Consider the following 24,374-nt stretch of genomic DNA (forward strand, 5'->3'; position numbering starts at 1 on the left):
TTAAAAAAAACAAACATTTAAATAAATAATTTTAAAAACCGGCATGTGGCCCTCCTCAATTTTGATATACAGCCATGATAAAACCAACACCTGGGGGCTGGTATTCTCAGGCTGGGGAGGCCCATGGTTGTTGCTTCCCAGGGCCTAAAATGAGCAGCCTGCAGCCACCCAGCATTGTCACATCCATTAGATGTGACAATCCTGGCACTTTACCTTGCTCATCCCAATTGCCCTGGTGCAGTAGCAAACTGTTAATATTAGGAGATAAAGAGGTTTACAAATGTCATTAAGCCCTAGATTAGTAATGGGAGGCATCTATGAGACACCCCCATTACTAATACTGTAAGTGTAAAGAAATAAACACAAACACCGAAAAAATTCTTTATTTGAAATAAAGTACAGAAAAAAACATTATTTTTCTCTAATTTATTATCCCCAAACATCTAGTTCTGACATAAGTCACACAAGGTCCCTTGACGATACTGGCTCTACTACATACTGACATTACAGCAAGCGGGCATAGACCATGACCGCCCACTGTGGCTTAAAGCAGACACTGAGTTGCAGCTCTGAGCGGTGATGTCACTCAGTTTATCTGCAGACACAAATGGAGGTTACCAGTGTATCCCCGCCATGACCGCAGGTAAACTGACCTCAGGTAACCTCATTGAACTCGGTGACCTCACCTCAGGGGAACTGAGTTCACAGTCCTGCATCTCAAGGCAGAAAGCTATGTGTTTTTTGCCAAGACATGCAAATTTAGTGCCGAAATTTTTACACCATATTCCTGCATCAAAACTGCATCTTCTGGCAAAAAAAAAACACATCAGAACACAATGTAGTTTTGACATGGTATTGATGTCATTTTTTTGCCAGGAGATGCAGATTTGGTGCAATAATATGGTGTATAAATTTCAGCACCAAATCTGCATTTCTTAGTAAAAAAAAAGCACACAAAAACAGCTTTGACACTATTTTGATGTGGTTTTCTGCCAGGAAATGCAAATTTGGTGCAGAAATCTGGTGCAGACATTTCAGCACCAAAGTTACATGTGCTTTTTTGCCTAGTTATGCAGATTTGGCACTGAAATTTATACACTGTATTCCTGCACCAAATCTGCATCTCCTGGCAAAAAAATTGCATCAACTATGTATCAAAATCACATCGCGTTTTGATGCGCTGTTTTTGCCAGAAGATGCAGATTTGGTGCAGCAATATGGTGTATAAATTTCAGCACCAAATCTGCATGTCTTGGCAATAAGACAGCGGCTTTTTGCCAGGAGATTAAGGTCTGTGAAACCAGTACATCTGAGGTGAGATCACTGAGTTCAATGAGGTTACCTGAGGTCAGTTTACCTGCAGTCAAAGGTGCACCATGGGAACCTCTAGCTGTGACTGCACATAAACTCAGTAATGTCACTGCTCACAGCTGCGGCTAAGTCAATCTTTACCTGCAGCCACAGTGGGAAGTCATGTTCTGTTCCCACGCACTGTGACTGCAGGATGTAGCAGAGCTGGGATCGTCATAAGACATCATGTGGATTACGTCGAACTTGGGTGTAAAGGGGTGAAAGAAGGTGGGTTTTTTTGCATTTAATTTCAAATAAAGGATTTTTTCGGTGTTTGTGTTTATTTCTTGTCACTTATAGACTAGTAATGGGGGAGTCACATAGACACCTCCCATTACTAATCTAGGGCTTAGTGGCAGCTGTGAGCTGTTACTAACTCCTTATATTACCCTAATTGCCATCGTACTAGGACAATCATGATGAGCTCAGTAAAGTGCCGGGATTGTTGTGTCTAATGGCTGCAAAAATCCTGGGTGCTGCAGGCTGCTATTTTTAGGCTTGGTGGCCCCAATAAGCATGGGTCTCTCCAGCTTGAGAATACCAACCCCCAGCTGTCGGGATTTATCATGGCTGGGTATCAAAATTTGGGGGGATCGTACACTGTTTTTTTAAATTATTTATTTAAATTAAAAAAAACGCATGCGAATCCCCTTATTTTGATACACAGCCAAGATAAGTGCACGGCTGAGGGCTGCAGCCTGTAGCCATATGCTTTATCTGTGCTGGTATCAATATATAGGGGGATCACACAGCATTTTTTTAATTTATTTATTTATTTTACATTAGTATAACACTGTCAAAGAGGGTACAGGTGCTGACTGCAGGCAGTCAGAGGGCAGGGAAAGAAGCGAATATGTATGAGGGATAATTAGCGGCCATGGAAGTAGCCCCCTTATACCATTTTATAACATAAAATTCATGGGTTCGGCTAGGATCATTGATCTAATCGACGAACCCAGGCGGGTTCGGCAATCCTGATCCTATCTGATCCACAGCAGGATCGCTAATCTCTAGTCTCTATCAAAAACAGCGGCACACCTATTTACAGGTGATGTCTGGAAATGCTACATAGATTTATTGAAGTGAATATTGCTGAACTGTAATATGACATATTTTTTAACAATGCAGCCATGTTTTTTTAATCCTGAAGCTAATCTCTTTAGCTTCATGGTTAAACTTGGGTGTGTTAAGGTGATCCCTGTTTGTTTCTATTTATGGATCACTAAGATCCATTAGGTGGTGCCCTCCCCCTTTTCTATCGATGTTTTTTTAATCCTGAACAACTACTATATTTCATTCATTTTAGTTACGTAAATCACATAATGATCCTCATTTTAAAACAATGTAAATTATTTATATTAGGGTTAATGCATATCTGCAATCGGTATTGCATTCCCTCCAATCAATAAGGCACTTCTGATCTGTAAATTTTTGATCTGCGGTTTTCGGCCTGAGGAAATAATCACAACATGGTGTGTATGGTGGTGTAAATTGGACAAGACTCGCCAATGGGAGCAAGAAAGAAAACAGATGTCAAACAAACCATCTGTATTATATTCAATTTTTACAGATACATCACCATTCTGTAGCACAGAACACTGTAAATAGTCCTGTAAATGATTGTAGAATTATAGATGCAGAGAAAACAAACATGTCATATGGATTCTAGGAGAGAAAAAAAAATTGCACAGTCACATAGCACTCGTATGACATATGGAATACCAACGGATTTCAATCGCCCCACTTTTTGGGATGGAAATCATGTCGATTTTTTTTTTATGCAGATGTGAGCAAAAGCTCGAAAAAGAGTGTCCTTACTTCCCTCAATAAACCCAAAAATGCACAGGAACAATCCGTAACTTGCTTCGTGACTATAGTTTGTAATTTGTCATTGACAATTTTTTTCATGATCTTTTGAAAGTCTATTTTCGTGAAATGGCATTGCTAGCAAAGGACAAAAGGTGTCCTAGGCACGGATCACTACTTCAAATTGTATGTGAGTCCCTAGGAGTTTTCTTTAAATTGTAACAACTCCCCCCAAAACCCTTCAATCTTTACAGGCTTTTTTTTGCAAGTTGGCTTTTAGTATTTCTGTTAAAGATAAAGTAAACGAGTAATTTTACCTGTGGATAGACCGTTATTTTCTTTCTATTATTGTGTCTATTATTTTGCATGGTTGCAGCCTGAAATATATTAAAGGAAATCTGTCATCAGGTTTTTGCTACCTCATCTTAGGGCAGCATGATGTAGGCAGAGATTCTCAATCCAACGATGTATCACTTAGATTACTGGGTGCAGCCATTCTGATACAATCTGAATTTATAAGAGTGCAGATAGCTATCCCACTCACACCAGGCTCTCAATAGAGATTATAAATTGACAGTGAGATGTCAATCATAGCAGGGGGGTGCCAGACTGCCATTCACATGACATTGTAGTCCAAACAATGATAAATCCTGCTGCTTAAACAAACATAGCAAATAAACAACAGATTGCACCCTGACAAGACAGGCATCCCTGAATTCTCTGTGTTAACCCTTGCAGCATGCTGGCGCCAGCTTACATAGAAAAAATCTGCTGACAGATTCCCTTAAATAAGGCTGAAGCTTTATCTAAACTGTAACTGCAGCCGTCAAGCAAGATTATTATTCTAATAGAGGATTGGGACCTTTAGGCTGAGGCCACACGGGGTTATGTGCAAGTCCTTGCATGACACTTGGCTCACGCTCGCAGCACAGCAGGAGCCGAGTGTCATGCAAGTGTCAAGCAAGGAGAGAGGAGAGAGAGTGATTTATCTCCCTATCTCCTCTGTTGCCAGCTGATGCGAGAATTGCACTGCTCTTGCGTTACACCAGTGTAAATGCGAATGCAGTGCGATGTTTCTTTCGCCCCCATAGATTTGTATGGGAGTGAGTGAAATAAGCTCACATTGCACCCATAGCATGCTGCGACTGTTTTCTCGGTCCGATTAGGGCTGAGAAAATAATCGCACGTGGGAGCTGCCCCATAGAGTAACCAAAGGTAAGGAAAAACATGGGCACTCACCGCTTGCTGCTGTGTAGAAAAATGCTTTTGACCCGTCGAAGCACCGCAGGTGTGCGAAATGGCCGTCGTCTAACATGCTGTCCGCTCCCTCTCACTCCCCCTCAGCACAGCATGTAACTCCGAAGCTTGAATAAAAGCATTTTTCTACACAGCAGCAAGCGGTGAGTGCCCATGTTTTTCCTTACCTTTGGATGCTTGGATTATTGTGGACTTTACACAGGAGCACCACGCAGCTGTATAGTTCTTGGCAGTATATATATAAAAAAACGGCAGTAATTTAAGTGGTGAAAACGCTTACTGTGAACCTTCTCCGACCCTTCAGAGTAGTGCCCTGCATTTCTTCCTTCTTCAAACTATGCCCCATAGAGTAACATTGGTCCGAGTGGAATAAAATTTTGTATCACATTCCACTCGCACTGTTTTTCTCACAGTGTATCCTAGGCCTTAGCCTATGTCATGCAATGCTTCTACCAATATCTGGAGGAAATGCAAATTTAAGATACTCTCACAGGTTTGCTGTTAATATTTTCTCTACTAGTCAATTAGTTTATGCTATAGATATTATTACTTAAACAAAGTACACTTATAGAGAACTAACAGACGAATTAAAGAAGCATTTTCACCATATTGTAGATAAATTGAGGTCTTAATTTCCAGGGGTATAAATTGGAAAGTGTCACACTTCATTAGGCTAGGAACTTTCACCATCTAAGGCCCCCTTCATACGTTCGTGTCTCTGGCATGTGTTTGGTCCGTTTCCTCACCTGACGGAGACATGTATACCTATTAAAATCAATAGGTCTGCGCTCACGTGCATGTTCTGCCATGGGCCGTGTGTCCACATGTAGACATGTCCGTTTTTCTCCGGCATCACAGGTGTCACATGGACCGCACGTATTTTCTATACTCACCTTCTCCAGCCCTGCTGTCTCTGCCGCTGCTGTCACTTACTTCCGACCACCGCTCATTATGCTCATCGGATATTCACTGCACTGCAGGCCAGAAGTAGCAGCAGAGGGGAGTCAGCAGGGCCGGAGATCGTAGATCAGCACCAAGGACAGCAGTGACAGGGACAGGTGAGCAGAAAGATCCTGTTCTCCGTGTGTTATCATGGATAGCACACGGAGATCACACGTGTGCCATAAACACGGCACAAGGAGGGCCATACGCACCTTTAACATAGCCATGAAAAATGTGCGTGATTTTCACGGACGGGTGAAAGAGGCCTAAGAAAAATGGTCTGATTACGCTAATCAGATTCTGATCAGAGTTTGAACAGATTCTGATCAGAGCGCTGTGATGTGATCTGAGTGTGGTTCGACTTTTTCCATGGACCTATAGACATGAATAGCCGAGTGCCATCCCAGTCTCAGAGGCAAATTGTGCTGTGGTTTTTTTTGCTCTGACTTTTCAGTCAAAGGATAAAACTGGACATGTGCACGGCCTCATTGAAAAACATTGGTCCAAGTGCAATTCGATTTTTTGACTGATAACATTCGGACTGAAAATACGATCATCTACACAAGTCTTTATAATTATTGCAGTGGTTTGCTTGCCAGCACTTTCAGGACTACTATGGTTTCTATCCTTTTTAAAGGGAACCTACCATCACCTACCATCTACTCATCAATGGGGTGGTCTGATCCGTTCCAGTCCGATGGGCGTCGCTGATTTTGAGCCGGCACTTTATCTATCTTTGCGATCACGTCCTCATTCCTGCTTCTTCTGGATGATGCACCCTACATCATCCACACAGTATCATCCGTTGCGCTCCTGTATACGCGCACTTTTCCCTGCCATGCTGAGGGCAGAGCAAAGTATTGTAATGCGCTGGTAAAGATCAAAGGCCGTCCGCGCATGTACACCAAAATACTCTGCTCTGCCCTCAGCATGGCAGAGAGACGTGCGCAGGAACGCAATGGAAGGCATTGTGTGAATGACGTAGGACGTGTCATCCACATGATGCAAGAAGGAGGACAGAAATTGCAATAGAGGAGTTGCCGAACCCAAGACCAGTAATGCCCATCGGACCATAACATGTTGGACCACCCTGCAGGTGTGTAAGTGACAGGTTCCCTTTTAAAAGGAACATGTGTAAATAACAAGTTCACTTAAAAGTGGTTAGCTGACTCTTGGGATAACACGACCATATTTTCTCCCTCAGAGAAAAATGGTTCGATCCAAGTTTGATCAGAGTTTGATCGAAAGCGTGATTTGTTTTTCTCAGATGTGGAAAAAATATAAAAAATGTAGTTGAGTGCTTTTGGGCAGTTATGCAGTGAAAATTGGGTGGTGGCAGACTAGGACTGGCCCATAGGGGAACAGGTAATATTCCCAGGTGGGCCCCTCTGCAGGAGTAAACCTCCCACATGAGCAGTGCTTGGCGCAGTACACTTAGGGCAATATTTACGGATAAAAGCAGCATCTCATCATGTACTTAACAAAATACTTAATTTACTATATAGAAGAATAGGTGAGATTATAAATGCGAGTCCAGTAATTTTTGCATGAAGCTGAAAAGTGGGCCACCAATATCACTGTTACTGCTGGGCCCTTGGTACCCCAGTCCAACGCTGGGTGGTAGTTTACCACTTAGCCAGTATTTTATTATAAAATATGGATTTGTATTTTAAAAAATATCCCCAAAAAATTGCAATAGAAAAAAAACATTTCATAAAAGAAGTAGCATAGAGAACGTTTGGAAGAGGTGCCAGGGACTGTGTGTGGAAGCCTTAGACAATAGTATAGATTATCTGCTACTCATTGGGCAATGAGTTTTCTGCAATCAGGGATGGCAAAAGCAATTCAGATGGACATGAGCAATAATTCAAATGAATTGTATACACTAATTGGCAGCAAATTTGATGATTACAATGTCTCCTTCGAAGGTAATCCAGGCTTGATCAGATGTGGAAAGTTTGTTTATAACAACAAGCTAACAATAGCAACACTTGACACATCCTTCCAACATTCTGCTGGCAAACACTTCAGCAGCACTTCCTTTAAACATAAATAATCTTTTTGCCTCCTTTACAGTTCATTTCTATAATGCTTGAGATGGCCCCTTCTCATAGTCACCTCTCCTGGCAGTGGTACCTTGCATCAGCTTTACGCTGGAAATTTGCACATTTTTGGTTAACTCATTCAGTCACTGAATCACAGTGAAGTTATAATTTTCTCCACACTTCTTGTGTAGTAATCGTTAGAAAAATCCTCTATGCAGGATTCCGCTGCATCTAATCTCCACTCTTATTGTGTCTAACTTTACCCTTTTGGTGAACACAATCTTAATTCACAGGAATACGTTTCTATGCTTCACCCTGTCGTAGCAATTATCACCCTCTGTCTTTGTAATAGTGGCTGTCTAGTCCAGGAGAGACTAACTCTTCCACCTGAGACAGCCCAGGACACAGGTTCCTTACATGCTCTTGGACTTTCCTGCGGTGGCACTCAAATTGGCAAGGTTTATTCAATACTTGCTAGCTTAATAACTTCTTGCTTTGTCCTGCTTTTGTCTGCAATTCCCTCCTGAGTTCAAACAACACAATGCACTCTGCAGAAATCATGAGGGTGTATGCTGACATGCTAATATTACACTCCCAATGGATCAACATTACAATAAGCAGTGTCAGTGTGGTAACTCTTTATCCACTGCATACATAACTTCAAACATCACTCCTGCAAGTCAATGGCTTGGGTTGTAGACATCCTAAACCCCAGGCGCTTCTCATACAAAATGTATTGGTGCTGTCACGGCACGGACTAGGGAGGGTCCGGCATGAGCCAAAACACCAAAGAACAGTAACTACACCACGACAAACAAGGGGTACACTGGGGACACTATAACAATGGAGGGACCTAGGACTAGTGAGAGGGAAGATGTACACCACATCCACTTACCTGCCACTGTACCCTGCACTCCTAGCCAGTTTATATATAGGTTCTTCAACTTTTTCCAAGCAGGAACCTGAAGCCCTGAAAAGACCCTATAATAGTCCTGGCTAGGGAGTGAGCAGGTGAAGGACACTAGCCCTACCACTGCACTGAAACAACACACCAGGGAAGTAAGACAGACAGGGGGCAACACAACAACGGACTGCTGCAGTCAGCACTGCAACTTCAACAAAGGGGTTTTTTTCAGCTCCTTCCACCTTCAAAACCAGCATCCAAATGGCAAAAAGAATAACTGGCACCCAGTGTCGGACTGGCTACCGGAGAAACCGCCAGTAATACCAGGCCTGGCTGCGGTTACCTGCATTGTACTCCGTAGCTCTCACCTGAGCTCCGGAGTGCAGCCTGGACTGAACTCAGGGTTTGCAGGACTGATTCCCCGGCGATTGCAGTTCAGTTCATGACAGCTGCGGACAGGCCGGGCTGAACTCCGGAGCTCAGGTGAGAGCTCTGGAGTTCAATGCAGGTAATCACAGCCAGGCCTGGTATTACTGGCGGTTTCTCTGGTAGCCAGTCCGACACTGCTGGCACCCTCTACTGGTAGCAGAGGGTATATATAGGAATGGGTATGGTCCCAAATTGGAAACACTTGAGCTGGTAATTAGACTACTTGCTCACAAGAAATGCTGACATTAACCCTATAACTTTCAAAGGAAAGTAGACATGTTTAATATTGAAAGTCAAGAACCGAAAATTTCTCTCAAGTCCTGAATCTGTCACTAGTCTCATAATGCAGAGAGACAGCCATGACAAGTGCACAGAATTCCAATCCCTTGCTTCGTACATGCAGTACTTCACTTGATCTGTCACACGTTTGCCATCGCATTCTGTATATATAAACACATGGCATACTCTGCATTACATTTAACAACATGTCACCCTGGCATTGTACAGTCCTGAACAGTTCTAATTGAAGCAATAGGGAATCCACATAGGAACAGTCTGATATTTGTAAGAGGACGGCAAACCCACTTTCAGCTTTACAAGACTCATAACTTTAGCCTGTGTAAAAGCTCATGGCAGTGATTTAAGCTGTAAGCGCCTTATTGAATAAAGCAAATGCAATAGTAAATCTGGCACAACACAGCTTTATTTTACAAACTGGATAAAATGAAGCCACTTAAGTTTAAATGTTGACCACTATATTTCTCCAACTGTTGAAGGTAACAATAAAAAAGACTGAAGAAGAGATGTGATCAGGGAAGCTGGAGCTGTCGCCTATAGCAATCAATCAGCTGTCGGCTTCTATAATTTCAACTACATGTTCACTTCCTACTGTTCAACGCAGGGCTTATCTGTATATAACTTAGAAGGGTTGGGTGGCACCCCAGCATCTGGTTGCCACAACAGCATTGCCCTTCCAAAGGGTTAATGCTGAGCCTGGAGGTAATTGGGGAAGTCTATTGGCCAGTAAGTACCAACATTCAACATCGTTTCTCCCTCAGGCCAGCAGAGGGAGCTCTAAACCTGGAGTTCCAGGGAGCACTTCCTTAAGCTCTGACCTGAGGGAGGAGTTAGGTGGTCTGTGAGGGAAGTTCAAGGAGAGAGGAGCTGAGTAGTACGGTCTTGTGAGCTGGGGTTTGGAGCTAGGTTAGCTCGACCCAGGAAAGCAGGAGCCGTAGCGAGGCACGTAGAGAAGACGCTAGAGGAGGACGGGTCAGAACCTGTTCGCTTCAGAAGAGCACGAAATAAACATCGGACGTCGGAGTCTGTGGTTGCCAGGGTGTAAAACCCTTCCCCGGTAGCTGAATCTGAAGGGCAGGAGAGCTGCAGGTCTCCTGGCCCCATAAAGAACCCGAAGGTCCAGCTGCATCACAGGTGCCCGGTGTGGACTCCAGCAGAGAAGCACCAGAAAGGGCCTACCACACGGGAAAAAGGGACGTACCACAAGTCCCAGAAGCAAGAGGGCCACTGCTAAACCAAGATTGCAGGGTCCTGTAGAAACAGAGAAGAGCAGGGAGTAGGCCTCATTACTCAACTGGCCAAAGAGATCACCCCAGGTACTTCCAGGCCGACCGGATCGCCCGTACCACCTGTGACGGTCTCCCAGGACTAATCTGTTGCAAGTAAAAGAAAAGAAGGTAAAGAGACTGTTGTTTGTGTCGGTTCTTTACACTACCTGATTGGCCCTGCACCGCCCCCACCATTGCATAGACTCTCATAAGCACCAACGGTTGCCCTGGGGTACCGCTCCACCTGTGGGGAGCAGAACCATCCCAGCTGCCATTACATCAGCCCCGGAGGCCCTATCCAGCAGCGGCGGCTCCATAGCCGCAATCCACAGGTGGCATCACGAATATATTTCCTCAAACTTTATTATTAATCATCACCCCCACAACCGCTGTATTAGTTGACCCCACCAGGGTCACGGAGCCGGGCCCTGCCACCGCTGACTACCCCCGGACTAGTCCGGCCCGGCACCGGGTGTCCCAGAGCCCTGGGGTGGGCGAGTCAGTTGTCTTTAAATCAATACGGCAGTACATAGAAGATATACAGCCCTGAAGATAGAAGGAGGGGGGATAGCTGCCTGTTATAGGCTCCCCACAGAGAAGACAGAAGGAGATTTTCACTCTTAATAAGCACCACGTCCAAAATGCAATAAGAGGTAATCCATAGCAGCTGGAAATATATTCCAGGATTTCCAAAAAAGGTTGTATTATTAGGTGTAAGTACTGCTATAGATGCATGAACATGAACTGAAGAAATGCAGAAACTAACCTATGCAATTATATCAGTCTGCTACTCAAGTGCTAATAAACACTCACAATCAGCAATCCTTAGCTTATGCTTTTTTATTTTCTGATTAGATAATATTAAAGGGAACGTAACAGCTAACTTAACTACAGTCAGTAGGAAACAGTGCCAGTCTCTGTCATTTCAGCCAGGTATCCTGCCATGCCTCAGATAAAATATATATTTTAAAGCCGGCCGGGGTGGGGGAAACCCTGATGGAACAAGGTGTAGCACGTGTCCCATCCTAGGGTCTGACTTGGGTACAGCCTCCACATGGTTCACCCAGTTTGCATTCAGGGAAATGTAGCCACAAGGACTTGTCCACGTGTCGTGGTTAAGTGGACCTTCCCAGTAATTGTGTTGGTCAGGGCAAGTGTGATTATATGAGACGTGCTTGTGTAAGGCAGGACTGGCACACTAGAAAAAATAGTGGTGGCTTGGGAGCTAGTACTGAGGGACAACCGTTTCGGAAAACCTCAGTGTCCACAAGCCTTAACAGAAACATTTCCAGTGCAAGTGATGGAACAAGGTGTAGCACGTGTCCCATCCTAGGGTCTGACTTGGGTACAGCCTCCACATGGTTCACCCAGTTTGCATTCAGGGAAATGTAGCCACAAGGACTTGTCCACGTGTCGTGGTTAAGTGGACCTTCCCAGTAATTGTGTTGGTCAGGGCAAGTGTGATTATATGAGACGTGCTTGTGTAAGGCAGGACTGGCACACTAGAAAAAATAGTGGTGGCTCGGGAGCTAGTACTGAGGGACAACCGTTTCGGAAAACCTCAGTGTCCACAAGCCTTAACAGAAACATTTCCAGTGCAAGTAATCTGGAAATGTGGCCGTTTAGTGTTTGGACCTGTGGATAACTGGGTATTTTTGCTTGCATTCCAAGGCCAGGGGTAGAAAGAGCTAAACGCTGTGCTGAAAAAAAAGGGGATGTGATTGCTGATGGTGATTGAGAATATGCAACAACAGGTGCAGTGTGGGAAGCATCCATGGGATTGCCCAGCATGTAGCACAGCGAAAGAGGACATGCTTTCACCCTCAAACACTGATTGTGGACTAAGGCATTCATCCCACCTAGTTGGGTACTTGGATAACATGTGCCTGAGCATGCTAGTGGTGGTCAGGCGACTAGTGGTCTAGCCCCTGCTGAGCTTAGTACAGCACAGGTTGAAAATGACCTATTTCTTGTCTTCTGCACTTTCCGTAACAAAGTGCCAGACTGGGTAACACCTAACCCTTGACCCGGGAACTAGCCACGTGTGGGTGCTCGGGAGAACAGTTGGCCACCTTCTCCCTTTGGTCACCTCATTACCTCTTCCTGCCTGTTGCGGTGCTGCAGATCGCTCTGCATGCCACCTTACCAGATTGGGTCAGTGGCTTTATCATCCACCACCTTGTCTTCCACTTCTTCACTCTGATCCTCCTCCTGAGGAGGGGTGAGAGGGAGTAATGTTATGATTCAGGGTGTCCCTAAGTGTGTCTGTGTATTTATTTATAATAAAGTATTTTTTCTCTGTGTGGTGTCTTTTTTTTTAACCCTTTAATGGAGATTCTTAATGGCGGGTCAAACTTGGGCTGACATTAAGAATCTCAGGCTTAATACCAGCTGGTAAAAAAAAGCTGGTAGTAACCCCTTATTACCCAGCGTGCCACCTGGCACCAGGGCTGCTGACAGAGTTGGATACAGCGCCAGAAGATGGCACTTCTATTAAAGCGTCATTTTCTGGTGCAGCGGTGGACTGCAATTCGCAGCTGGGGGGCTAGAAAGCTTAGGCCACCCTGCACTGCGGATTCCAATCCCCAGCTGCCTAGTTGTACCTGGCTGGACGACAAAAATTAGGCGAAGCCCACGTCATTTTTTTAAATTATTTCATGGAATAATTAAAAAAAGGGCTTCCCTATATTTTTGGTTCCCAGTTGGGTACAAATAGGCAGCTGGAGGTTGGGGGCAGCTGTACCTGGCTAGCATACAAAAATATGGCAAAGCCCACATCATTTGTTTTTTAGTTTTTTGAAAAAAAAACTTAAAAAGGGCTTCCCTGGATCTTTCCATTGCCAGTAGCTGCTTGGGTTACCCTTAGCTAGCAATAGAAAATACAGCAGGAGCTCACACATTTTTTTTTAACCCCAAACCCTAGGTTTAGGGTTATGTGTTTGGGTTTTTTCTTTCATTTTTTAATGATTTAAAAAAAAAAAAAATCGACATGGGCTTTGTCATATTTTTGCATACCAGCCAGGTACAGCAGGCAGCTAGGGACTTTCCCTAATCCCCAGCTGCTTATTTGTACCCAGCTGGGAACCAAAATTATAGGGAAGCTCTCTTTTTAAATTATTTTATGAATTTCATGAAATAAAAAAACAAACGATGTGAGCTTTGACCAATTTTTGTGTCCAGCCAGGTACAACTAGGCATCTGGGGATTGGAATCCACAGTACAGGGTGGCCTCTCTGCTGCGAATTGCAGTCCGCAGCCACCCTATAAAATGGCGCGTTCATAGAAGCGCCATCTTCTGGTGCTGTATCTGACCCTTCCAGCGGCCCTGGTGTCGGGTGGCTCGCTGTGTAATATTGGGGTTAAACCTAGCTGTGTATTATCAGCTGGTCGTAAGCCCGAAATTCATGGTGTCACGCCAATATTAGACATGGCCACCATGAATTTCTAGTAAAGATTAAAAAAAAAACACAAGACAGAGAAAAATATTTTTATTAAAAATAAAACACAACACAATTAGTGACTCCATCTTTATTGAACTAAAGAAACCCCCCCTCCGCCATAGTGCTAGGTCGAGGATCCCGCGATGTCCAATCCGGATGCAATATCATCTGATCGGTTTACTGGAAGGCAAAGCGATCAGATGACGTGTCAGATTCAAGGACCTGAATCACATGATACATCAGCTGATTGTATAAACACCTTTTAAACAATCAGCTAATGCATCAGTAGAAAAAAAAGTATACTCACCTCTCTGCAGACTCCCGTCCGATCGCTCCAGGACCCGCCGGTAATTACCTGTGCGGTCACCTGACAGCGTCAGCTGATCGTTTAAACTGGCTGGGCGGTAAAAAGTTGGCCTCACCGCTGGACCTAAACTGTCAGCTGATGCCATCAGCTAATTACTGGCAGGTCCTGGAGCGATCGGATGTGCCCCGGGAGTCTGCAGAAAGGTGAGTATGCTATTATTTTTTTTTACTTCTTCTACGGTTCACTTTTGATTTTGCTTAGCAGCGAATGTACAGGCAGAGAGAAGCTGACGCACATACACTACAAAGTGAAAGTGCATGTCACACATGTCACACGGGAGGAGGAACACAGGATTCTTCCTCCCCCTAATACAAAGACAACATTGCTCAAATCAGTGACCTGGGAGTTAGGAGTGCTTACAGGGGTCTTCCCCATGCTGCTCCCATGTCATTTGAGCACTGTTCTTATATATTTGTGACATTTTTAGACTTTCTGCAGACCACCGGGGGTGCCGCCAGAAAAATGCTCGAGTCTCCCATAGGCTAGCATTGGGCTCGGTGCTCGGGTCGAGCACCGGAGCATTTAAAAAAGCTTGACCCGAGAATCGAGCACCCGAGAATTTTACTGCTCGCTCATGTCTAATAATAAACTGTATGCCAGACTGGAGAAGTATGTTTTGACATTCAAGAAGTGCAGTTTTTTGGCTACCTGTTCTCTTCGGATTTTCAGATGGATCCAGAAAAGGTCCATGCTGTACTTGACTAGGGACATCCAGAAAGCCTGAAAGCGTTAAAATGCTTTTTATGGTTTACCCATTTTTACTGAAAATGTATTCAGAATTATTTGGTAATTATGAGAGCACTTACTGACATGACAAAAAAGGATTCAGATTTCTCAAAATGGTTGGACTCCACCTAGCATTTTTCTGTAAAGAGATGCTTTTCTACAACACCTATACTCATCTGTTTCACAGCCATTTATTGTAGAGGTGGATGCACCAGAGGTGGGGGTTGGGGCTGTGTTGTCATAGAGTCCGTCACCTGGTAAATGATGTCCATGTGTTTTTTTCTCTAAAAAATTATTCTAGCCAAGAAAAACTATGATGCTGGCAATAGGTAACTGTTGGTGATTGTGGTAGCTTTTGAGGAATGGCGTCTCTAGCTGTGTGTTCTTTAGGACTTAGAGGGTGTGACTAGTGTTCATCCCACTGGGTCACTGCCTAGGGCTTATTTCTGGGCCAGCTAGGGCCTAGGTATCCTGATCAGCACATAGGTGTGGAACCAATCTAGGGACGTCAGGGGAGCCAGGCGCCAGTGGTAGGCTTTCTTCAGGGGTCCTCATCTTACCCTTCCTTAGTGTCAGGATTTCCTTCTTGCTCCCTCCTTTTGTCATTCATTTGTGTTCCCCCATACCAAGCGTGACAGCTATACCAATTGCATTGCTTTTTTCTTTCTTTGTTGGGAATACACACTGCTAAGTATCCCAACTCGAGTTTCGTTTATTGCTTTTTCAGGGGATAGAGGCATGGCTGCCACCATTATTTGTAATAAGCACTCACTAGTCAACATCAAGTATATTATCTAGCACTTCAGGTGATCATTATCAAGTTCCCCACTTCCAGTGTCGAAAAAGTCGCAATATGCCTCAACCCTGATCTAGAGGTAAGGTGGAAAGGAGATGTCCCGTCAGGCGTGCACTACCCAGTAGTGAAATCTACCATGTAGACCTTATATCTGCAGCCTGACTATTTTAAAGGTATATCAGTGTCGCGGGCAGGGAGGAGGGTGTCAGCACACTACGCTCACCCCTTCTGCTCGGGTCCGGCGGCTGCTGCTCAGTGGTGGCTCGAGCGGTGGGCCGGATCCCGGGGGTTCTCGAGCGACACTCCTCGCCCGTGAGTGAAAGGGGGTTGTTGGGTGTGGGAATTGTCTATTGTCCATGACGCCACCCACGGTTGTGGTGATTTCACCACCGCTGCTCAATACGGGGATCCCGGGGATGGTGATGTGGAGCAGCAAGGTGTTGTGTTGCCCCTCCGTGGGTAGGGGTTGGTGATCCCGGGGCCCGGTGATGGTTTGGGAGGTGCAGGGCCTGGTGGGCGCAGGGACGCGGGGGCAGCGCTGTGCCTTGCGGCACTGTGGTACTCACTCAGCCTGAGACGTTGACACAGTTTTTACGGTAAACCAAACGGCTGGAAAGACGGTCCCACGGACGGCTGCACTTGCTCTCCCAGTAGGTGACGGTGATGTCCCTCTTCCTTGCACCTTTGTTTACTTGTTGGTTGCGATGGGTCCCCACCGGTAACCCGCTCCCCGGCTTCAAGCTGGACCGGAGGAGCTCTACTCTTTGCCCGCAGGCGCTGGCCCTGAGAAACTGGTGCCTTGGCGGTGGCGGTGTCTCTCCTACTCTGGTTGGGCTGTTGCCTTCAATCGGGACTTGGTTGCTGGGGGATCTATGTCCCCTTCACTGACGGATTTGGCAAATTATGGCGACTCCTAGCCTTGCCAGGGTTCGAGAGGCCCCTGCCCTGGTGCTGACTGTCCTTCGGTACACTGCTCCAGACCGCCGGGCCACTACCTGTCCGCGGTCCTTCCAGGAACTTCCAAACGGTCCCCCTCCAGACAGTCACCGCCGTTGCTGACCTTGCTGACCTGGTCCTACACACAGCTGGACCCTTCAGGCTTTCCACTCTGTCACCACTCTTGCTTTCCTCCTTTACCACTTTACTTCTTTCTACTTTCACTTCATCCTCCTAAACTCAACTTAGCTGTTACTCCTTCACTCCCTTAACTGTTCTTTACTCGAGCCCTGCCTGGGCTAATCTGCCTGGTTTCTCCCGCCTCCAGAGCTGTGAACTCCTCGGTGGGCGGAGCCAACCGCCTGGCCCACCCCCTGGTGTGAATCATCAGCTTCTGGAGGAAGGCAACAAGGATTTTTGGTTAGCTTTGGTGTTCCTAACTGGGATGTAGGGTGTGGTGGTGTGTGACCTGTGTCCCCTGGCTTGCCCAGGGCGACACATCAGAAACAAATAATTTATTGTTATGACTAGTGATTAGTGAGCATACCTGGCATTGCTCGTTACTCGATCAAGCATCGGGGAGCTCAGCCGGCAATTGCGAATGCTCAGATATTTCATCGGTGAAAAATCAACCACAACTCCCAGGCTTGCTTCACTGCATGATATGTGCAAGCACCCCAGGGAGAGACATTTGCAGTCTCTGAATGGCTTTCCTGGGGGGTAAAACAACATTCTTGGACGTAGTGTGAACCCCCCCAAAAAAAACAACCTCCATCTCCCTGGAAATGCTGTTTATGGCTGCATGTGGGCAGAGACCTGGACTGCTCAATCATTGACTTTCCATAATGCTTGTAACTCACTTTGAGCTCATCCGAGCCTCTGACCAGCTCGAATCGCGTAACGAACATTTGCGCATTTTAGTGCTCGCCCACCACTAGTTATAACCATTGCAATAAAAGTGACATGGTTTACAATAGGTAGGCCCTGTTTCTGCAGATCAATACTGAGACTATGGAATAAGCTATTATTGCAACGACATTGTGCCGTTTCCAAATTTGCAAAATGTCTGACCTCTTGTTCCCGGATTGAGAGAATGTTGCTATGGCGCTAATATCAAGTCCACATGGGAGCTTCTGTATCAATAGCTAAAGATGCCAGGCTTACACATTTAACATTTTGTAAATATACAGTTAATGTGGACATAACCTTTTAGCGAGTCCTTTCTGTGTTCCTAGGGTGATTCAAGTAATTCCACGTTGGATTTTTCTTCATGCATTATTTAGGCCTGTCACCGCGTGAGTCACATTTAACTCTGCCCCTTTCACTGTGCCTTATCCATGTGATTATGTTGTCTTACAAATAATGAATGCTGAATTCTTCAGGGAGCTCTCTCTAAATTATGTAGACTGCTCAATTTTGAATGAGATGTCTTAATAAAACTGGGATTAATTGATATAATGTCCCAATGGTCATCATGCAAAACAGCATTTGATTTATCATGGTATTTTTTTTTAATCAGATGGTTCTCAATTAATTTTACATCCATGCGTGTAATAGTTATGGTCATCCTGACCTATGTAAGGGTTAACTATAGCTCTTCTAATCCTTTAGGAAAGATCAAAAATGTCCTTGTGAGACATGAAAAAGTGTTAAGAAACGTGCCATAACATTTTTTCAAGATATAGCGCTAGATTCTGCCCATACCGCCGTGGCCAAAAGTTTTGAGACCGACGCAAATTTTGGTTTTCACAAAGTTTGCTGCTTAGTGTTATTAGCTCTTTTAGTCAGATGCTTCTTTAATATACTGAAGTACAATTATCAGCATTTCATAAGTTTTTTTAATCTTTTAAAAATACATCAAATTAATACCTTCACGACTGAGGACGTATCGGTACATCCTAAATCATGAAGGGGTGATCACCGCTAGCTTTGATCCCTGCACATGTCTGCTGATTTGAACAGCAGACATGTGCGGCTATCAGATGCAGGTGGATCCACAGCCCACCCACACCTTTTAACCTCTTGGGTCGGGCTGTCAAAATGTGACAGTGTGATTTAAATGGCGGCGGCGAGGAAATCGCCTTTCTCAGACGCCATCAGAGTCATCGTGAAGCGATCACAAGGAGCCGATGGTTGCCATGGTAGTGACGGGTCATGACATGAATTCTGTCGCTAACATGATGTGTCGCGGGCGGAGAGGTCGGGAACGCCGCTCGCCTGGGGGTTCGCTGGCGCTCGGGTCCGGTGCTTCTGCTCCTCAGTGGCTCGAGTACGGGGCCAAACCCGGCGCTCGAGCAGCGCCTCCTCGCCCACGAGTGAAAAGGGGAGGTTTGTGGTGGGATGTCGGTCGTGACACCACCCACGGGTTATGGTGATGGTTGGCACCACCGCTGCTGGTGACGGGGGATCCCGGGAGCGATGGCGGAGAGCAGCTAAGGTGTTGACCCCTCCGTGGGTAGGGGCTGTTGGTCCCAGGGCCCCGGTTGGGGAGCAGGGAGGAGGTATAGGTGCAGGTGCCAATGCGGGGAGGCAGCGTGGGCGCGGGTGCAACGTTGAGGTGCAGCGCGGTGCCGGATGACACTGTTGTACTCATTCAGACACAGAAGGACAGAGTCTCAGGTAAACCAAACGGCTGGATGGACGGGGCCCGCAGCCGGCTGCGGTGCTCTCACTCTCCCCGGATGGGTTGATGGTGGCTGTCGTTTCCTGCACCTGTATGTGTGTTTGACTCCTATGGCTTCCCACGGGTAGTCCGCTCCCCGGCGTGTACGTGTCGGGAGAGCCCGTTTTGCCCGCAGGCGCTGGCCCTTGGATCTCTGGCCCTTGGCAGGGGCTCTTATCCGGACGGGTTGGGCTGTTGCCTTCTGACGGGACTTGGTTGGGAATGAACCCCTGAGGTCCAGACCGCAATCAGAGAATTTGACCTTTACGGTGGCTCCTAGCCTAGTCGGGGTCTGAGTACCCTGCCTTGGTGCTTGGCTTCAATCTGCTCCCCGGTTTGGTACCGGCGGGCCACCGCCCGACCCCGGTCCTACGGTTCCGCTAACCTCCACCAACTCCTGCAGACAGCCACCACCATCTGCCGACCTTGCTGATTGTGCCTGGGCTCCGACCCAGACACACAGTCTTTGCTCCTCTCACTTCCACCTCTCCACTTCAACTTCAACTAACTCGTTTTTTCCCGCCTCCAGGCCTGTGAACTCCTCGGTGGGCGGGGTCAACCACCTGGCTCCGCCCCACCTGGTGTGGACATCAAGCCTGGAGGGAGGCAACAAGGGTTTTGTTTGACTGATGTACCTAACCAGGAAAGGGGGTGTGTGTGTGGTGTTAGTGTACTGTGACCCCTGGGGGTCCAGGGCGTCACACTCCCCCTTGGTAAAACGCAGACCGTCTGCGGGCTGCCCGTCCATCACTGGTTTTATTTTCTGTAAAAGATAAATAACAGGGAAAAACAACCAACGGAATGCATTTTTGTCAAATCTTCCCTGACGGAAGGCATGTCACTTAAAACGTTGCAAACATTAATAAAACATTTTTAATAACAACGGACGGGTCCCAGTTCTTCCGCTTTCCCTCCCAAACAACCTAAACCTTGATGCTGCCCCTAAGAAGCGGGCAGCACCCCTTTTCCCCAGTCCGGAAAACAGAACCTGGTTCAGGTCGCCCAAGCGGGGACAGGTATGGTGTCTCACACCCGACTGTCATTCAGGGGGCCCCACATCCAGGGGGGGACCCCTGACCCCGGAGGATGGTCACCGGTCCTGGTGGTGACCGGACCCCAACCTACTCTGCTGCGGGTCCTTCCTCCAACCTGCCTCTCCGGAGGCGGTTAACGGAACTCCAGCCCGGAATTATTTACAAGCCCACGAGTTCGTGGGTGGCCTGCTAGTTCTCGGCCATGTTCATGAGCAGTTTCTGATGTGGGCAAGGGCTTTTTGGAAAAACATGTAACTTAAGGTACCAATCGGGACAACAGCTCTGCTGCAAATCAGGTGAAAATCTCGGATGATTAGTGCTGATTCATTCGGATATTTACACAATCAACATACGGCACCCCTAGATGGCAGTTTCCCTATACCTAAGCGGGGACCTACCTAGGTTGGGAAGTGTGGACCTTCTGGGCACAATGTCATCATTGGGGGGCACTGGGACAGAGGAGACAACCGTTTCCTCGTCCCGTCTGTCGGGCATGGCAGGTGGAGATCTACGGGGGCGTGGTATAGGTGCATCCCTGGGCACTGGGTCAAGTGGTTCACTGGCGGTTATTTCCGTTTCCATTTCTTCCACAGGTTGTGGGAACATTATCACCAGAATAATGACCGCGCCGTTCTGCGTAGGTCAGTCTACTGGAAAGTCACCCATCACTGTGTGGATCACCTCTTTCTTCTTTTCCCCGTTCGGTATGGGAACTGGGACTTCATTTGCCAATCTTAAGGGGTGTGGGCATCCCTTCAGGTGGTCGCTGGAAACTGTAGCCGTGGTCCTCCCCTGGTCGCGACTAATCAGATAAGTCTTCTCGTTCTCCCATCCAGTGGGCTGTATGACATACGGGGTTCTTTCCCACTGATCATCAAGCTTATGGGCTCTCCTCTTCCATTTCAGCACTACATCTCCAGGCTCAAAAGGGACAGCTGGAGCCCGTCTGTTGAAGCGTTGCTCTTGTTTTTCTCGGCTCTGACGCAGATTCTTTTCCACATATTCCTGGATCCGTCGGTACTGTGCCTGCCGCTTGGTATCCCAGTTTGCAGTGGAGGGAAGAGCCTCTGGAGCATCCAGGCCCATTTCCAGGTCCACCGGCAGCCGGCCCGGTCGGGCTCTCATCAGATACGCGGGTGTACATTTGGCAGAACCACAGGGAATGTTGTTGTACATGTCTACCAGGTCAGGCAACTTCTCCGACCACAGGTTTCGTTCTTCCAACGGTCAACGGTAGTGTCTTGAGGAGACCCAGGACCAAGTGATTCATCTTTTCACACATCCCATTGGTTTGGGCTTGGTACGTTGTGGTCCTGATTTTCTTGCACCCGTACAACTATCAAAACTCCTGGAACACTTCTGCTTTAAAGGCCGGACCCCGATCTGTGAGCACCCGCTCCGGGTACCCATGCGGTTGACAGAAGTAGGCCTGGAATGCTCTAGCTGCGGTACGGCCTGTCAGATCTTTAACTGGAACAACCACCATGAACCGCGAGTAGTGGTCTACGATGGTCAGGGCATACAGTGCCTACAAGTAGTATTCAACCCCCTGCAGATTTAGCAGGTTTACACATTCGGAATTAACTTGGCATTGTGACATTTGGACTGTAGATCAGCCTGAAAGTGTGAAATGCACTGCAGCAAAAAAGAATGTTATTTATTTTTTTTTTTTTTTTTAAATTGTGAAAAGTTTATTCAGAGGGTAATTTATTATTCAACCCCTCAAATCACAAGAATTCTGTTTGGTTCCCCTAAAGTATTAAGAAGTATTTCAGGCACAAAGAACAATGAGCTTCACATGTTTGAATTAATTATCTCTTTTTCCAGCCTTTTCTGACTAATTAAGACCCTCACCAAACTTGTGAACAGCACTCATACTTGGTCAACATGGGAAAGACAAAGGAGCATTCCAAGACCATCAGAGACAAGATCGTGGAGGGTCACAAGGCTGGCAAGGGGTACAAAACCCTTTCCAAGGAGTTGGGACTACCTGTCTCCACTGTTGGGAGCATCATCCGGAAGTGGAAGGCTTATGGAACTACTGTTAGCCTTCCACGGCCTGGACAGCCTTTGAAAGTTTCCACCCGTGCCGAGGCCAGGCTTGTCCGAAGAGTCAAGGCTAACCCAAGGACAACAAGGAAGGAGCTCCGGGAAGATCTCATGGCAGTGGGGACATTGGTTTCAGTCAATACCATAAGTAACGTACTCCACCGCAATGGTCTCCGTTCCAGACGAGCCCGTAAGGTACCTTTACTTTCAAAGCGTCATGTCAAGGCTCGTCTACAGTTTGCTCATGATCACTTGGAGGACTCTGAGACAGACTGGTTCAAGGTTCTCTGGTCTGATGAGACTAAGATCGAGATCTTTGGTGCCAACCACACACGTGACGTTTGGAGACTGGATGGCACTGCATACGACCCCAAGAATACCATCCTTACAGTCAAGCATGGTGGTGGCAGCATCATGCTGTGGGGCTGTTTCTCAGCCAAGGGGCCTGGCCATCTGGTCCGCATCCATGGGAAGATGGATAGCATGGCCTACCTGGAGATTTTGGCCAAGAACCTCCGCTCCTCCATCAAGGATCTTAAGATGGGTCGTCATTTCATCTTCCAACAAGACAACGACCCAAAGCACACAGCCAAGAAAACCAAGGCCTGGTTCAAGAGGGAAAAAATCAAGGTGTTGCAGTGGCCTAGTCAGTCTCCTGACCTTAACCCAATTGAAAACTTGTGGAAGCAGCTCAAGATTAAAGTCCACATGAGACACCCAAAGAACCTAGATAACTTGGAGAAGATCTGCATGGAGGAGTGGGCCAAGATAACTCCAGAGACCTGTGCCGGCCTGATCAGGTCTTATAAAAGACGATTATTAGCTGTAATTGCAAACAAGGGTTATTCCACAAAATATTAAACCTAGGGGTTGAATAATAATTGACCCACACTTTTATGTTGAAAATGTATTAAAATTTAACTGAGCAACATAACTTGTTGGTTTGTAAGATTTATGCATCTGTTAATAAATCCTGCTCTTGTTTGAAGTTTGCAGGCTCTAACTTATTTGCATCTTATTAAACCTGCTAAATCTGCAGGGGGTTGAATACTACTTGTAGGCACTGTAGGTATACCTATTTCGACTGGGTGTGAGCTTGACGTGGTCCAAGGCGACCAATTCCAGCGGTTGATGGGTGTCGATCAGCTGTAGAGGGGCCTTCTGGCTGGCTTCATCCCTCCTTCTCAGTGTACAGGGACCACACTCTTGACACCAGGCCTTCACAGATTCCCGCATCCCACTCCAATAAAACCGCTCTCTCAGCAACATCTCCAGCTTGTTCCAACCAAAGTGTCCAGCGCCATCATGGAACGCCTGTAGGACTTTGGGCATGCTGGCCTGAGGAACCACCAGCTGGCGAACCTTCTCAAGAGTTTTTGGGTTGATCAGCTCCCGATACAGCTTCCCTTGATGCAGGTATAGCCGGGCTCTTTCTTTCCACAGCCGCTGGGCTTCAGAGGGAGCTGAGGGATCCATTTTGAAGGAGCCCTGTGCAATCATGGTCTTGACCAACAGAACGGCAGGCTCCTGGTCCTGGGCTTCTTGCCACCCCTGACTGGGTAGCGGGTCCAGATTCACCTGTTGCTGATTGACGCAAAGTTTTTCGACCGGTGGCCGGTGGAACGCGGGTAACTCGATTTCCTCGAGGTCGTCGTCATCCGACCCCCCATCAGGCAGGTGGGGCATCCGGGATAACGCGTCCGCGTTGGTGTTCTTGCGGCCGGCTCTGTATTTGATAGTGAAATCACAGTTGGACAGCCGAGCCACCCACCGCTGTTCCAGTGCACCTAGCTTGGCCGTATCCAGATGGGTCAACGGATTATTGTCCGTGTAGGCAGTGAACTTCGCCGCAGCGAGGTAATGCCTAAACCTTTCGGTGATTGCCCACACCAGGGCTAGGAATTCAAGCTTGAAGGAACTGTAATTCTCATGGTTTCTTTCTGTGGGCCGGAGTTTTCTGCTGGCGTAGGCGATCACTTTCTCCTTCCCGTTCTGGACTGCCCCCAGGCCCACATTGCTGGCATGGTGTAAAAGATGAACGGGAGGCTGTAGTCGGGATACGCCAT

Source organism: Anomaloglossus baeobatrachus, chromosome 8 (assembly GCF_048569485.1).
Source record: "Anomaloglossus baeobatrachus isolate aAnoBae1 chromosome 8, aAnoBae1.hap1, whole genome shotgun sequence".
Lineage (NCBI taxonomy): Eukaryota > Metazoa > Chordata > Amphibia > Anura > Aromobatidae > Anomaloglossus > Anomaloglossus baeobatrachus.